The sequence below is a fragment of the Anolis carolinensis genome, chromosome 5 (genome assembly GCF_035594765.1).
Source record: "Anolis carolinensis isolate JA03-04 chromosome 5, rAnoCar3.1.pri, whole genome shotgun sequence".
NCBI lineage: Eukaryota > Metazoa > Chordata > Lepidosauria > Squamata > Dactyloidae > Anolis > Anolis carolinensis.
Genome location: NC_085845.1, coordinates 154,124,145 through 154,140,028, shown reverse-complemented (window position 1 = coordinate 154,140,028; position 15,884 = coordinate 154,124,145). Strand labels below are relative to the sequence as shown.

The following is a 15,884-nucleotide window of genomic DNA, read 5'->3' as shown; positions in this document are numbered from 1 at the left end:
TTAAGAGGCCTTCAAAAGATACTCTTGTTCTGTACATTGAAGATGCATGAGTGGATGGTGAAGATTGCAGTGCAGAAACAAAAAAAGATCGTGGCTGAAATCAGTCCACCACTCTCTTAGCATGCTAAGAGTCCATTAAATTAAAGCTATAAATAATAGCAAGGAGAGGAAATCCTTCTGAGGCATATTGATCGAAAGTAGTTAGTGTCTCATCTAATTTAAAATCTATTCTAAACTCAATAACAAAGTGCATTTAAGATCTCTGCTGAAGAATGTCATCCAAACTTGAGAAGGAAATGGAAGCTAATATTATCTAATCACAATGAATTCTGAGGCAGATATTTAACTTCCTATGGTGATTCAAGCCTTGTTTAGCACACAAAAGAGACGCAGCATTTTTTGTTAGATTGTCCACATCTATCTCGTTCTGAAGAGAAAGGAGAATGTTATAAAAACCAAATAAAATTGAAAAGTTTGATAAGCTACTGTCTACCAGCGTTCCCCAAAAGCCAACAGGGCACAAGAGTTTACTTCCTATGTACAATTATGCGATTATCTATTTAGCAGTTTTTGACATGATCGAGACCCACACATCAATGGCACTAATCATGTGGTATGCAATCCCATATTTTACTAGGAAACTGCATTCTGTGACATGCTTGGCAATTGGTATTCTATCATCTCCTGTCATTAGAACCACATTCTGTTAGTATAAAAAAGAAGTAGCGTTTCAAGGGCTCTATGCTTCATTCTGCTACTCATTTTCAGGAAATATCTTGTCCTGAAATCAAGTCTTAAACAGTTACACTTTCTGTTGCTATCTGTTCCACTTGCTGTTTGAGAAACAGAAGTACTGTAACTTGAAAAATCCAATAAACCAGAGACATTGAGTCTCAGGATGTTTTTCAACAACGTTATTCCACAAGTTACTCCATGTGATTTGACTAGGAAAATATTTGTGCAGTCTTCTTCAGGGACCATTTTAACACACATTTTAAAGATATGTTTTCAGATTCAATCTCTCTTCCACATCCAGTTTTTGTTCTAGCATAGGCAGAAAATGATAATAGCTGAACGATTCCTCGTCTGTTTGCAAAAGCATGTTCAAATCCTCCACTGCTTTTAAGACACATGAAGCTGCATAATAAGGAGTGGAGGGAATCTTTGAAAATAATTTAGGAATACAAATACTTTGTAAGCCTTTCCTTGTTATGTACTTTCAAGTCATTTCCAACTAACTGCAGTCCTAGAGTGAACCTATCCTGAGATTTTTTCCTGACAAGTTTTTTTCAAAGTTGTCACGACCCAGGCAGCAGAGCACCAATAACCATACACAGAAGCCAGAATCTATCTAATATCTTTATTAAGGAAATATATAAAGTTAATAAAAGCAAGCGTATGAATTAGTCCAGGAGTAGACCTTTCAGGAAAGGTCAAAATTAGTCCAAGGAAACAATGTCCAATATGAAATATTAAGGTCCAAAGTTGTAATCCAATAACCGAAACACTCACTTGCCAAGCAAGTGAGGGGAGATGACAAGGTCCTTTAGTCCATGAACTTGAGCAAGGCTAGGAAATAACTTGATTCTTGGAACACAAGGCTTGATTCAAGGCAACAAGGAAACAAGGAGCAAGAATAGGATCCGTGGAATTACTTGGCGAGGTCCGGAAAACAAGGCAAGATCCGGAGAGTAAAACAAGGCTGGAAACGAAGGCTTGAAATCGGGAACAAGGCTTGAAACAGGAACGAGGCTTGGAAACGGAGTAGCTGTCCACACACGCTACTCCGGTAGCTGACGAATTGACTCCGCAAGATCCCTTTGTGGGTAAAACACCTAAATAGGGTCCCGTTTTCCCGCCAAAGAGCAGTTCTCTGGAGAACCAGAAACGAAAGCTATTCTCTGAGTCCAGATGTGTGACTCCTTAAAGTTTCCCATGGAAAGCAGACTTAATCAGCTGAATGCTTAGCAGCTATCCTCGCACTCCTGCGAGAGGCCGCTTGAACTCCCCTCTGTTGTTTACAAAACTCATGGCGAGAAAACGTAGGAGATTTAGGTTCAGGGCTTGTTTGACAGACTTCTGGAAGACAAATCTCTTGCAGGTGCAAGGTTTCCAAATCTGGCTGGGAAAGTTCCAATTCTGACTGAAACGGTGAAAAACCCAAGTTTTCCTCTTCATCTAGCACCACAGTGCCAGGAACGGGACTACATGGCCCATGACTCATCACAAAAGTAGAGTTGCCATTCTCTTCCTCTGATCTGAGAGAGTGTGACTTGTCCATGGTTACCCAATAGGATCCTGTAGCCAAGCAGGAATTTGAATCCCTAGTCCCCAGAAGCTAAGGTCTAGCACTAAAACACTACACCATATTAACTCTCTGTGTTCTTCCTAGTGCTGATAAAAGCAAAGACCTAAAATGTGCAGATGAAGGCAGCCATACTGTTAAACACAGGCCATAAACATGAACCAAAGCACTTGAAATAATAAAGTGATTTCAGACTTGTAGTAATTATGCCTTTGTGATGCATTTTGAAGCTGGCAATATCTCTTATGTAACGAACAACATATGACAGAACTCTGCAGAGATTTGTATGTGCTCTCTGTGGCTATATAATGAGCCATTCTACATGTAAAAAGCAGATTTGTTGAGTTTTCGTTAATGTAATGGAGGGTTTGAGGTTTTACATTTTCTCCAAGTAAGAAATAACAACGCATTTCACTTTTAATTATTCATAGTTTCCATTTCTTTTAAAACATCCATTTTTCAAAGAAAATACAGAAATTTCTCTTATAACCTCTCTAGAGAGCACTGAAACCAGCAGGCTTCATGTATGCTATTTGGCAGAATTCACATGCGAAAATTATCATTGCTTTAAAAAAAATACTTTATTTTTAGTCACTACTGAAATAGAAATCAACATATAGAGCAAGGATACTACTGAGAATAATGCAGGGGCACAAGTGGTTGTAAATGGAAATTTAACAAAGCCATGTGAAATTCAGAAAGGGACTAGACAAGAATGGCCACTCTCACCACTTCTACTTCTACTAGTTTTCAAAGTACTTTTAAAGGACATTTAATGTTTGGAAAGGATTTCTGGAATAAAGATATAAAAGGAAAATTATAAATTGCAAGCATTTGCAGGTGATTTGGTAAATTACTTTAACACGAATATGCATTGAATATGTTTCAATGGTTTTTAACTGTGAATTTTTAATACTGTTCATATTTAATTCTGTTTTAATGTTTTTATATTTGTATATTTAAATTGTTTACTAATGCTTTTATGTTAAGCTGCTTTGAGTCCCCTTCAGGAGAGATAAAGTGTGGTATAAATTAATATAATAATAATACTTTAAAAAACCCGTTGAATGGAATAATAATAATAATAATAATAATAATAATAATAATAATAACAACAACAACAACAACAACAACAACAACAACAACAACTTTATTTATACCCCACCATCATCTACCCGAGGGGATTCGAGGCGGCTCACATGAGGTAAGGCCCAAACAATACAATTGAGCAAAAAAACACAGCATAAATACAATTCACAATATACAAAAGATAAAACAGTAATGCAATAAAAACAAGATTTTACAACAATTAATAATATCAATCAACCAGGTACAGTTCTGTCGTCTGCATAGGTGGAGGAACTGCAGCAGCTAAATAGGAATAACATAATAAGTTAAAATACATAAGTGAGGAGGACATAATAAAATCCATGATAGAATTAAAATGAATAGAAGTCTTAATGAGAAAGTTGAAAGATTCTGGAACTTTAGCAGGATTTAAAATCAATATTCAGAAAACAAACGTTTTAATTAAAAATATAGATATAAAAGATCAGGAAAAAATGTTGGATATAACAGGTTTTAAAATAGATAAAAAGGTGACGTATCTTGGTGTCACTTTGACAAATAAAAATGTCTACTGTTCCAAAACAACTATGAAATTTTATGGATAGATACTTTTAATATATATTCATAAGGTTTCATAATTATTTTGGCTGCTTATTGTGAGATCAAAATTAGTCCAATAAGTAAAAGTCTTATGTCCAGTATTAGAGTCCAAAGTCCCAAAACCGAAACACACTCAAACTCGGCCCGAGTATTGAGTGGGGGAAAAGGATCAAAGAGGCAAAAAGAGTTCTCTGTAGTAAATGTCCAAAAACAGGATTTCAAAGCAAGGCAGGAACTAGATGTACAGGAGCTGAAACGCAGTCCAAACTTGGGCAAGGAGGGAGACTGGCGCCCGGTCTACTCAAGAATAGCGCATCTTCAGGCCGCTTGAATTCCAGGAGCTAGAGACGATGTTGCTTTCCAGTCAGAAGTAAAGTTGACACCGCAAAGAAAAGTTCTCAGCACAATACTTTTATTGAACTTCATAAGCTCCCCCAATCCAGGTGCCTGACTCCCAGGTGCCCGTAACCCACCCAGTCAATCAAATACTGAAAATGAAGTGAAAATGAAGGTTCAGTCTACTGCTTCCTTGCTGATCATGCAAATGCCACATTCTGTCATCAGTAGATACAACAGGTTATCACCAGGTGCTTACAGAGTGCTCCATGGTCAGTGGAGAGGTGGTGGTGACAACATAGAGAGCAAGGTCACTCAGCAGAGCCAATGGAAGACAGAAGGGTGTATGTGTCCCAAGAAGAGAGAGGGTGTGAATAAACATGCATCAAGTAAGGTTTTTTCCCTTATTTAATTACTTTTTTAAAAAAAATCATACAGCTAACAATAAGGTAGAGTTTAGTCTATTCTGAGAACCTAACAGAAGCACTGACTCCCTCTGTTTTGTCAGTATTCCTTGAGAAGAGCCATTTTCCTACTCAGGCATTCAAAAAGGCTAGAATTTGCACTATGCTGGAGAGAGTAGGGGAGGTTGGCGATTCTTTTAGATTCTCCCAGGGCAGACTAAGATTACAACTTTCACCACTCTATTCAGAGAATGTGATGGTTCCCTTTTTGATAAGAATTAAGGTGCAGAATTTAATTAATCCATGGATAAGTCGATCCAGTTTTGCGAGGTTGATGTTTTGACTAAAAAATTCTAGACTTATATAAAAGCATCTCTTTTCTAATTGTTGTGTAAAGCATGGACATCCAGAGAGAATAAACTCAGAGGGGAAGGATTACTGATGGAAATAATCCATCCAGTACGACATATTTAATGAACAGGAAGCATAATTTGCACAAAAATTAGCTTCAATACTATGAATAGTGTCCAAAATTCACTTGTCATCTAGCTTGACAAGAGAGAAAATGAGTTTTTTTGTTGAGAATGACATAAGTGATATGATTCATATTGCTAAATCATGATGACAACTTTCAGTGTGAGTGTTTCTATTGCTTCTATTGGTATTAGGATCAACCAAGATTTACAGCTGCTATTTCTAATTTTCAGCTTGTGTCCCTTACATTCAGTCAATTATGGCTATAGGGTAGAAGAAGGCTGACATTGATCCACTGAGCCACAACATGATTAACATCACCACCATCCCATTCTTAGTAGCTCATTCCAAGGAGCTTCCCAGTCAGGAGTTTTCCCTTGGCAATAACAAAGTTGTGGCCTTGCTTGTGTGATTCCGCTTTTATTACAGATGTGTTTTCAGCTCTCATTCTTTCTCTCTTAACACTTCTTCACTTCACTCAGCTTCTCTTACTATCAGCTACCTACATATGTTGGAAATAACAACCTTCTGCAAGCCTCCTATGCTAGTTATTTATGTATATAGTTGAGATTGCTGACTATATTGTGTGTATATATTAGTGTGTATTTCCCTTTAACTCTATGTTGTTAGAGGTTGTGGGAGGGACTACAGACCATGTGATACTGATCTTAGAATGTTCAGAGTGATACTCCATTTTAGAATGCATTTGAATTAGAAGTCAGTTGAGGTCTAAATCAGATGGAAGTTAGAGGTCAGTTGAGTTGGTTGATGACAGAGCAGGAGTATAGTCAGTTTGCTGCAGTGAGATGTTCATGTTAGAGTATGAGTCTGTTTGCAGCAGAAGTATAGTACAATACAGTATAGTCAGTTGAAGTATAGTAGAGTATAGTACCGTTTTAAGTATAATTCAGTTAACATGAAACCAATAAGTGATGTATCTGTATGTTAAACGCATGAAGTTTGTAACTAAATCAACTATGTTTTAACGAAGACTGCTCATTTTTTGGTCTCTTGAGAGCATGATTTAAAAGCAATATATTTTATGGGAGAGTAGATATATTTTTTGGGTAACTGAAATAATACTTCTGAAAATCTGCTATATATTTTGTGCAATGGTTTATCTTTGTTCCTAGCAATTCAAAGAGATAACCAGGGATATCAGTCTACTGCTGAGAAGCATTGCATGAATACTTGAGGATATTTGCCACTAAGGGGAAGATTGACTTAAGCTAATTTTTAACTCTCCTCGGGAAGATCATGCTTTATAAAAAGGTTACAATCTCTAACAAGGTCATGCCTTTCCAAATGGTTATTTATTTATTTCGTGTCAAAAGCATTGCATAATAAATTAGTTTAAAAGTGATAAAATAAAGGAATCACAAACAGCTAAATAGTTTTGGACCAAAAGCGGGCAACAGCAATCGTATTGTCCGTAGCTTTAAATAACTTCTCCTCCATGCATGAGGCAGGGCATTGTGGGCAAGCATACATATGAGATGTTGTTTGTTCAGCTCCACAGTCACACAAGGTGGAGGATTCCTCCAGGTAGTGCCATCTTACCAGGTTGTCTTTTGATCTGCCCACCCCGCTTCTCAGTCTGTTTAGGGACTTCCAAGTTGCCCATTCTTGGTTTGCCCCTGGAGGAGGACCCTCATGGGGGGCCATCCAGTTGGAATTGCCTGGCTTAGCTGCCCAGAGGGACACCCTTGCTGTTGCTGGGTTAACATCAAGAGGAGTGGTGGTTCTCATGAAGCTTTTCCTTGATTTGAGTCTGGTGGGAGGGGGCTGATAGTCATGCAGTGGGTGGCTTTCACAATGTTCGGCCTTATTTCTCTCACAGTTAGCAGCAACTTCCCGCCGCACATCAGGGGGGCAATGCCAGCTAGCTTATAGAGTTTATTGACAGGTGTAGGTTTAAAGCATCCTATGATTTTTCTACATGTTTCGTTCAGTGCTATGTCCACCTGCTTCGCATGGGCAGACTTTTGCCAAACAGGACAGGCGTACTCTGCAGTTGAAAAAGACAAGGCCAGGGCTGATGTTCTTATTACTTTTGAGTCTGCACCCCATGCACTGCCAGTAAGTTTCCACAGGATGTTATTGGGTGCAGCTACTTTGTGCTTGGTGTTCATGCAGTGTTTCCTATATGTTAGTGTTCGATCTAAAGCGACACCAAGATATTTAGGATGGAAACAGTGTTCGAGCTCTTGGCCTTCCCAAGTAAATTTCAGTTTCCTGTTGGCTTCACGGTTACGTGGGTGGAAAGCACACACTTGTGTCTTGGCAGGGTTATGCTTCATGTGGTTCTCTTTGTAGTAGGTTATGCTTATTCCAAATAGCGTGAATGTTAATTAATCTCCAAATGGGTTATGCTTCCAAAAGCCTGCGATGATTTCTGGTTTTCCCAATAATATACACTATGTTTCCAGTCCCTTGTCTGAGTGGACTTCTTAGTTCAAATTTCATGTTGATTCTAGATTTGTGATAAATTTTCTATATTTGTGTAAAAAATCGAGTATATGATGGCCCATCCTAAATGTGTGCTGTAAGATATTTTTGAAAGAGCAGTACCAATACCTAGCACCACCTACAATCATAGATATCTGAATTGTAGGCTATAATGTAACCAGTACCTCTTGCTGACATCATTCTGAGAAGTGCTGCAGAACATAAATGATAGGCTACAGGTATAGGTTACAGTATGATTCATTTAAACAAGCATACAAGGAGTTTGGCTGTGAAGTAGAACAAACTGCATCAAAAGGGCCTGGTGCATCCTTTCTTGTTGTGTGCTTTCAAGTCATTTCTGACTTATGACAATACCAAGATGAGTCTATCACAGGGTTTTGAGGGTTTGTAACTTTCCATGTCTGAACAAGGAATCAATCTTGGTCTCCAGGTCACTGTCCAATTCTGAAATCATTACACCACATTAGTTCTCAAATGGACTGTCCTGTACTGAAATTGTTTATGCAAAGACTAGGAAGTCACCTATCAAAGATGCAGTAGTTTCAACAGGTTCTACACTGAGCAAAGGGTTAGAATAGTTAGATCAAAATTCTTTTCTGCCTGCCTGATGTGTTTACTGTTTGAGTTTTGCTTTAGCTCAGTAATTAATTCAATATTTATATGGATCCAATTTCAGATGACACAAATTTTCTATTGGGACCACTGAAAAAAGTGTACGAAGTTCATAGGGGAAATAGTAAAAATAACAGGTATATTACAAATAATTCTCACAGTGTATGAAAAAACATCGATGAGCAATGCAACACTCTTCTAGAGTTTAATGAATTTAAACTTTTCTATCCTCACTTTAGCCCTAAAGGTACTGATAACAGCTGAGTACTTCTGCTATCTTTATAGTAACTAGAGTTATCAGCCTTTTGTCCCAATAAAACTTTCTTCCTCGTGTATTTTTATGAATGTGAGAAGACAGCCTTTCATTATATTAATGGCCTGGCAACAGTCCAGTATATTTAGCTGATATTCTCTTGACACCACAAATTATCAACTCTCAGCAAACTCCCAGTTCCACTAAAAGGAACAGTGGTCATACCTCTGGGACTTTTCACTGTTTGGAAGTAAAGTATATGTAACATTCTTTCTGCCCTAATTCTGTTTTCCATATCCATTTTCTATAGGTTGTATATTCCTTATCTGGAATTCTGAAGTCTGAAATACTCCCAAATTCCAAATTGTCCATGTGAGTGACTAGATAGTGACACCTTTATTTTCTGATTATTCAATATATTCAAACGATTTATGCATAAAATTATTAAATGTGTTGTGTATAGAACTAACTTCAGGTTATGTGTATGAGTTGCATATGAAATGTAACTTAATTTCATGTTTAGACTTGGGTCCCACCTCTAAGACTCCTCATTATTATTGTGTAAGTATTGCAAAATCTTTTTAAAAATCTAAAAACACAGAACATTTCTTGTCCCAAGCATTTCAGATAAGCAATATTCAGCATGTAATAGCACTTTCAGCCTGGGTTTCTCCCCAGTTTCATCAATTGTCAACCCCTTTGTTGTTATTGTGTGAGCATACAGGCAGTAATGCCAGCTAAAAGCAACACCTGATGTTGATACAAAGAGCCAGGTCTGATTAACTGTATGTACTCCAAGCGTAATTTCCAATAACCAAGCCACTGAAGAAAAACAAACCAGAAATTGCATATTCTGTTTATTTCATTTCCATATTTGTATGTGTGTGTGTTTTAGCTGAGCACAAAGCAAAAGCAAACTCCAGCAGCAATAACTGCTGGCTTCCCAAGAGGGCAGTTAATAATTACAAAAGCAGATTAGAAGGAAGCTTCCTTGCTAACCTAAGATTAAAAACTACAGAACACTTAGAAGCAAACAGGACTGTCTGAGGAATTATAGTTGTTTCACCCTTTAATAATACTAATATATGATACTTTCAATAAGTGGATCTATGCATAATTTATTAAAACCATGCACACTGTGCATATGAAAGAGCTCGTGTCAAGGAGTGCCAAAATTAGGAAGAATTTGTGAAGATCCATCAATTGTTCCATGAATTAGAATCACACAAAAATGTCTACACAAAGCATCTTGTTGCCAAGAGATTGAAAATGGGTTGAACAAAAGAACAATAGAGTGATTTCCTTCTGTTGATTTTCCCCATAGGCCTGATCCTAAGAGGAGGGAAGTCTTCTCTTGATGTAATAGCATTTTGTACAAGATCGCATGATCTAACAAATGAGAGAACATACATAACAACTATTTCCACTTTTACATTTGCAGAAAAGCTGTAGTTTGAATGTTTGTGGTTTGTTTTTAGAGAAATCCCAGAATGGGAAAGGTACGTATGCTCTGAGTAGACTATTGATTTCTCTGGAAGAGTAGTTCCATTAATAGCTCCCTCTTGAACAGAGCCTGTAGGTGCCCCAAATGAGAACAAAATCAAACAGCAAAACAGAAAAATGGCACATCTCAGTACATGTCAAAGTGCTTTCTCTGTATTGCCACAATGGTGAAAGATCCGATTTGAACAGCTGCTTCATGGTTGCAGTCTGGCATAATGTAAACGTAAGCGGTTGTGAAAGAAACATAGGCTTACCTAGCCAAGCATGCAGTTAGGGCAGGCTAAGCAGTCATGTGTGCTGAGAAATGACAGCCTGAAAATGCAAATATCCATTGTGTGAAATGGCTGGGATTGCTGGAGTGAAATGATGTACAGAGCTGGGCAAATGCTATAGGAATCTTAGCCCTTGGAAGTCTTGTTTCCAATAAAGAAAGAATGGAACCCTCTTGGTGCTACTGCTTGCTGTTGTAATCATTGCTTTGCAGAGCAAATTTGGGTTTCTTTCTAAGATGAAAAGACAATGTAAGTGCTGTTAGTATCATATCGGAGCACATCTTCCCACCTCCTGAGAAACAAATGGAAGATATGGTGTGCGAGAATGGCTGAGTCTTTCAAGGAAGAGGTGGCACAACAAAATGGCTGATGCAGAAAATTCAAATTGATGTGACTGTTGTGCAAAGGATAAGAAATTGGGACCTGCAACAATGATGGATTTATGAGGTTATCTTAAAATATATCAGTAGGAACGACTTTCAGCCGGTAGCCATGTTTGCTGGAGCAAAAGCAATAAATAGTCCTGTGATACCTCAGAGACCAAGCACATTTATTATGGCTTAAGCTTCCTTACCTAAGAAACTCCTATGAAATTCATGGGGTCACCATAAATCAGTAGGCTATTTGAAGGCACATACACACCCACACAAGCTTTTGTAGACTACATTCCACTTTAGCTTTCTCAGTCTATCCTTGAACTAAATATTTCTTTCAGCTATCTTGGTTAGGGAGCCTGGGTAGGCAACTGTGGATAATGTAAGGGACAGTTTTGTCCCCACATGTCCCAGTGAGCCACATCTTTTCCAAAAAAAAAAAAAAAGTAACCGTCAGTGAAAAGCTAAAAAACAAAACTGTGTTTTGTCTGTTTTCAGCCTATTTTCTTTGGGTTGGTGTGTGTGGATGATATTCCGACAATACCAGGTACTTTCTGAGACCTGTAATAGGCTTTTAGATAGTTTTCACCTCTCATATTTTGGCTGATTCTGGAACATGGCAGTAGAGAGAGGAGGAGAAAACTATGGTTTGCCTGTTCCTAGGTAATTACTGTGGTCAAATTGAACTTGTTAGTCCTTTATCTCCCAAAAGCTTCAGTCTCGTTCTTATTGGAAAGGGAAACTAGCATGCCGAAACAGATGATTTTATTGCACAAGGCAAGGAAATTGGTGGGGTATCCATTTACATCTTGCTACCAGTTTGCTCTCCTTCCAGTGATTCTCCCATCTCTAGCTAAGGTGAAACCCATCAATAGCTCTCAAACCCACAACATTCCCATCACCGATCTTGGTTATGATGGGTCCTGTCCACTTCTGTGCTGGCATGCTGGCAGTAAAGTGACTTCAAAAGGAAGGATTCTCCTTCCTCTCTTTCTCCATTGCTATTCAGGAAGAAGCTATTTTCCTTTTATTTTATATACAGATTTGCCTTTTTCGTTTTTATGCTGAAAATTCATAATTACATTAAAAAGGAATGTAAAAAAGTACTGCAGGAAGCTAGGATTATGAGGGTGTGCAGAAGTATGATTGCAGGAGCATGAAATGGCAAATTGCCATCGGAGGTGTGATATTGAAGATGCTCAACCGACTATGCATTATCTACAGCAACATGACTGTAACAGAATAGTGGCTTGGTATGATAAAGTTTACAGAGACCCTTTTGTTTTCTGTTTTTATAACCATGGCTATTTTCTTCAGATTTATTTCTCTTCTGCAATGGTTTATTGATGTTGATATCATTTTCTGTATGGTATTATTTTCTACGCCCTAGGAGAAGCCATTCCAATCGTTACTGTAGTTATCTGTTTTAGAAAACAAAAATCAAAACAGGATACTGTAGTGCTTCAAAGAATATGGAAAACCCTTAGTAAAATAAAGTCCTCCTTAGAAACAATATGTTGCTGCATCTTTCCAGGTTTACATTGATTCAAGAGAATTCCTGTTAAAAATAACAGAGAGATAGCACGAGCAAGAAAGGGTCAGATAAAACAGTGGATTTGTATCTTAGGTTCTGGATTCCCTCACGGTAGGTACTAGCCTTGCCAATTAAATGTTCTCTTCATTTCTTTATTTTTCGATCTCTTCCCTCTCTTCCCCTTCTCTACTTTCCACTATTTCTTGCCCACAACCAATGGCTAAAGGTCTTCTTCCTTGTTTCCTACTAGATTGGGTAAGTCGTCTGTTTGTCATAACAACTGTCTCTCCTTAGCAACATATATTTTATCTTATTGCATTTGGAACCCTTGATATCAAAGATACCCACCCCCAATAAAATATAGTTTATATAATCAGGGAACATATAGTTTTCCCAAGGACACCAGGCTAGAAGGATACAATAAATGTTAAATCTTGGACAATTTGCAAAAGGGACTAACAACAACAAGGACCCTTTCTCATGTTAGATAGTGTGTATAAAAAAGGAAAAAGTAAAGGTTTTCCCTTACGTTAAGTCCAGTCGTTTCCGACTCTGGGGGTTGGTGCTTATCTCCATTTCTAAGCCGAAAAGCCAGCGTTGTCCGTAGACACCTCCAAGGTCATGTGGCCGGCATGACTGCATGGAACGCTGTTACCTTCCTGCCGGAGCGGTACCTATTTATCTACTCACATTTGCATGTTTTCAAACTGCTAGGTTGGTAGAAGCTGGAGCTTACAGCGGGCGCTCACTCCGCTCCCCGGATTTGAACCTGGGACCTTTCGGTCTGCAAGTTCAGCAGCTCAGTGCTTTAACACACTGAGCCACCGAAGGCTGTATAATACATTTAAATAAGGCTTTATGTCCTATATTTAATATATTTATTGCAGAAGGTAACAAAGTAATTACTGGAAACCATGTCACAAAAGGTATTTGACCTTTTCCAATTCTGAGCCACACCTGAGCTAAGAATAATGACTCTGTTAATTGTGTTGTCGAAGTCAATGGCTCTCAAACAAAAGAATTCCAAGGTCTTTGTCTAAGGCTGGGCTGAGGAAAATTTACATTTCAAGGCTTTAGGCTAATATATCTATTTTATTATCTTGCCCTTATTTCTCACACCAAAATGTATCCTTTGTCTATTCTTGCCTCTCTTTGACTCATCCTACTGAAACACACACATATATCTATATCATCATCCACCAGATAGTCTTTCAAAAACATCCCAAGCCCCATTTTTTCATTTGCCATTCATTTCCTCTCCCTCCCTCCCTCCCTCCCCCCTCTCTCTCCCATCAACTACCTAACCCATAATCCCCTTCCTTGTGCCAGATTCCCTGTCCCATCACCTGTGTTAACTCAGACTCCCTGTGGATACAGAGATCGAAGGAACTCCCTTCTTCACCCACAGCTTCTTTCTGTGTGTGTTTTCCTTCTCAAGGGGGTCAGCCATCTAGTGTCTAGATGTCCTTGCCTTCCTGGACCCTCATGTGGATGTCCCACTATCCATTTCTATAATTTCATATTTCCTCCACACAAGAGGACTATGGGATAGGAGCCCCTTAAAGAACCTTGTGTATCCCGATCTGTATGTAACCCCAAATTAGTGGGGACGAGGCCTCCAAAATTGGGTATCCCTGCAACCATGGGCTGGCATCACTTTCAGCTGAAATTAAATAAAACACTTTGGTGGCTTCGATTTCAACTTGGTGAGATCTATTCAGGAATATTGGCTTCTTTTTCTCACCAGGCTTAACCCACAGTGGCTTGGGTTATCCACTGCCACTCTAAATTGCTCGATAACACAAGGGTGTTTTACCATTGAGAGGTTAATATTGGCTTAAATTTTTTCTCATGTTTGATGTTTGCTGAGCCATGTTGTTGTGTGCCTTCAAGTCATTTCTGATTCATGGTGACCCTAAGGTGAACCTATCACAAGGCTTCCTTAGCAAGATTTTTTCAGAGGCAGTTTGCTTTTGCTTTCCTTTGAGGATAATTCTTATGTAATCCTGTGGGAGGAAAAACAAGTTAACCACAAGGAATACACATGCCTTTTAATGCCTAGTTTGACCCTGAGAGAGAAGGAAGAGATGTCTGACCTGATCAGTAAAGGTGTACATACTTTATGACATAATGATGAGATATATATATATATATATATATATATATATATATATATATATATATATACACGCTTTATTTTCAAGTCATACAGCTATATAATTAATAGCTGTTGTTTGGTACCTGACTTTACAAAAACACAGTTGATTATGTGCTCAGAATAAGTATAAATAATTCAAGGTAGGATTTTTTCCCTTTAGGCAAGTTATTACCTATAAAGATACAGCTTTTAAGGCAGCCTTTAATATAAAATATGTATGGCTGCCACATATATTATTAACAGCTAACAAAAATTGTTAGTGTGTTGGAATATTGTTGAGGCAACAAATTAGAATTTAGATGCAAAATGTTAGATCAAACAAGAAGCTTGTAGGTATATTGGCATTCTTTAAATCAAGTTATTTCCTTCCTGTTGGTATAACATAGTTAGTTTTTTCTAGATTCATTTGGATAGCTAACTTCAGCTTCATTACTGTTAACACATATTTTGCGTTCAGGGGAAGTAGAGTGCAAGAGACTGAAGAAAAATGAGTCCCTCTAACTGAAGAAATAAACATATTTTCTGTCAAAAGGACAATCTGTTATTCCATTCTGTTAATGCGGTTCATATTATGATGGTCACAATGTCAGGATTAATTAGACCAGAGGGTGGTGTAAATGCCAAAAGAAAAAGTTACACTGCATCTGTTCTAATGTATCTAGTGGATGTTCTTCCATGAGGAAGTGAAGAATGTGGCTGGGGCCATCTGTGACCCAAATAAAAGGAACAGGATGGTAAGTTACCCTGCGGATGTCAGGACAGAAGTTGGACAAGAAGGTCAGATGAAACTCTGAGCCATCCTGGAGATTTTCTACATAGTCAAACCTAAGCATTAGTTTTACATTAGAGGGATAATTGAAAAACTTCTAAGATGTTGATTCTTCAGATAAAACAATGATGGTATATCCTAAACAGCAGTAAAGTGTGAGCCAGGAAACATGTCTGCTATACACTTGCTACAATCTAGTTCCTTTTCCTAACGATAACATGATAACTAAGGGTGCATCTGCATTTTAGAATGAATGCAGCTTGACACTATGTTAACTGCTACGGCTCAATGGTATGGAACTTTGGGAGTTGTAGTTTGTTGAAAACATCAGCATTCTTTGGCAGAGAAGGTTAAATAAATACCATGTTAAAATATCAGTTTAATTCTGTGGCAGTTAAAAGTAGTACCAAATTACATTAATTTATCTGGGTATTTAAACTGTGTTGTACCCTACCTCAAACCATGAGGAGAGATAACAAAAATGTTATTATCATTATTACTATTATAATTTCTACCATGTAGATGCACCTTGAGTTAGATTAATGCTGTACCGTGCTGAAGGATGGCCTCACTCATTTCATAGTTTATCTATCTTTTAGTTACTTTTATAGACAAAGAGGTAACAGCCTTATAAAATAGTGTTGGAGGCATATTACACTATTTCAAATAAGTGTTTGTGATTTGCTTTGTGCTGTTGCATGCAGTTATGGGATTTTTAAAAGTCACAAAATGTATTTTTTTAAAAGAAACTGT

General features: G+C 37.9%; 1 long non-coding RNA gene across 1 annotated transcript in view; it reads left to right on the top strand.

The window, feature by feature from the left end:
• Nucleotides 1-8,639: 8,639 nt before the first annotated feature.
• Nucleotides 8,640-15,884, top strand: part of LOC134299536 (uncharacterized) — a 28,227-nt gene continuing 20,982 nt past the window's right edge. Inside the window, exons 1-2 of the long non-coding RNA XR_010006755.1 lie at nucleotides 8,640-8,893; nucleotides 12,205-12,315. This is a non-coding gene — a long non-coding RNA (uncharacterized LOC134299536). The remainder of the gene's footprint in view (nucleotides 8,894-12,204; nucleotides 12,316-15,884) is intronic.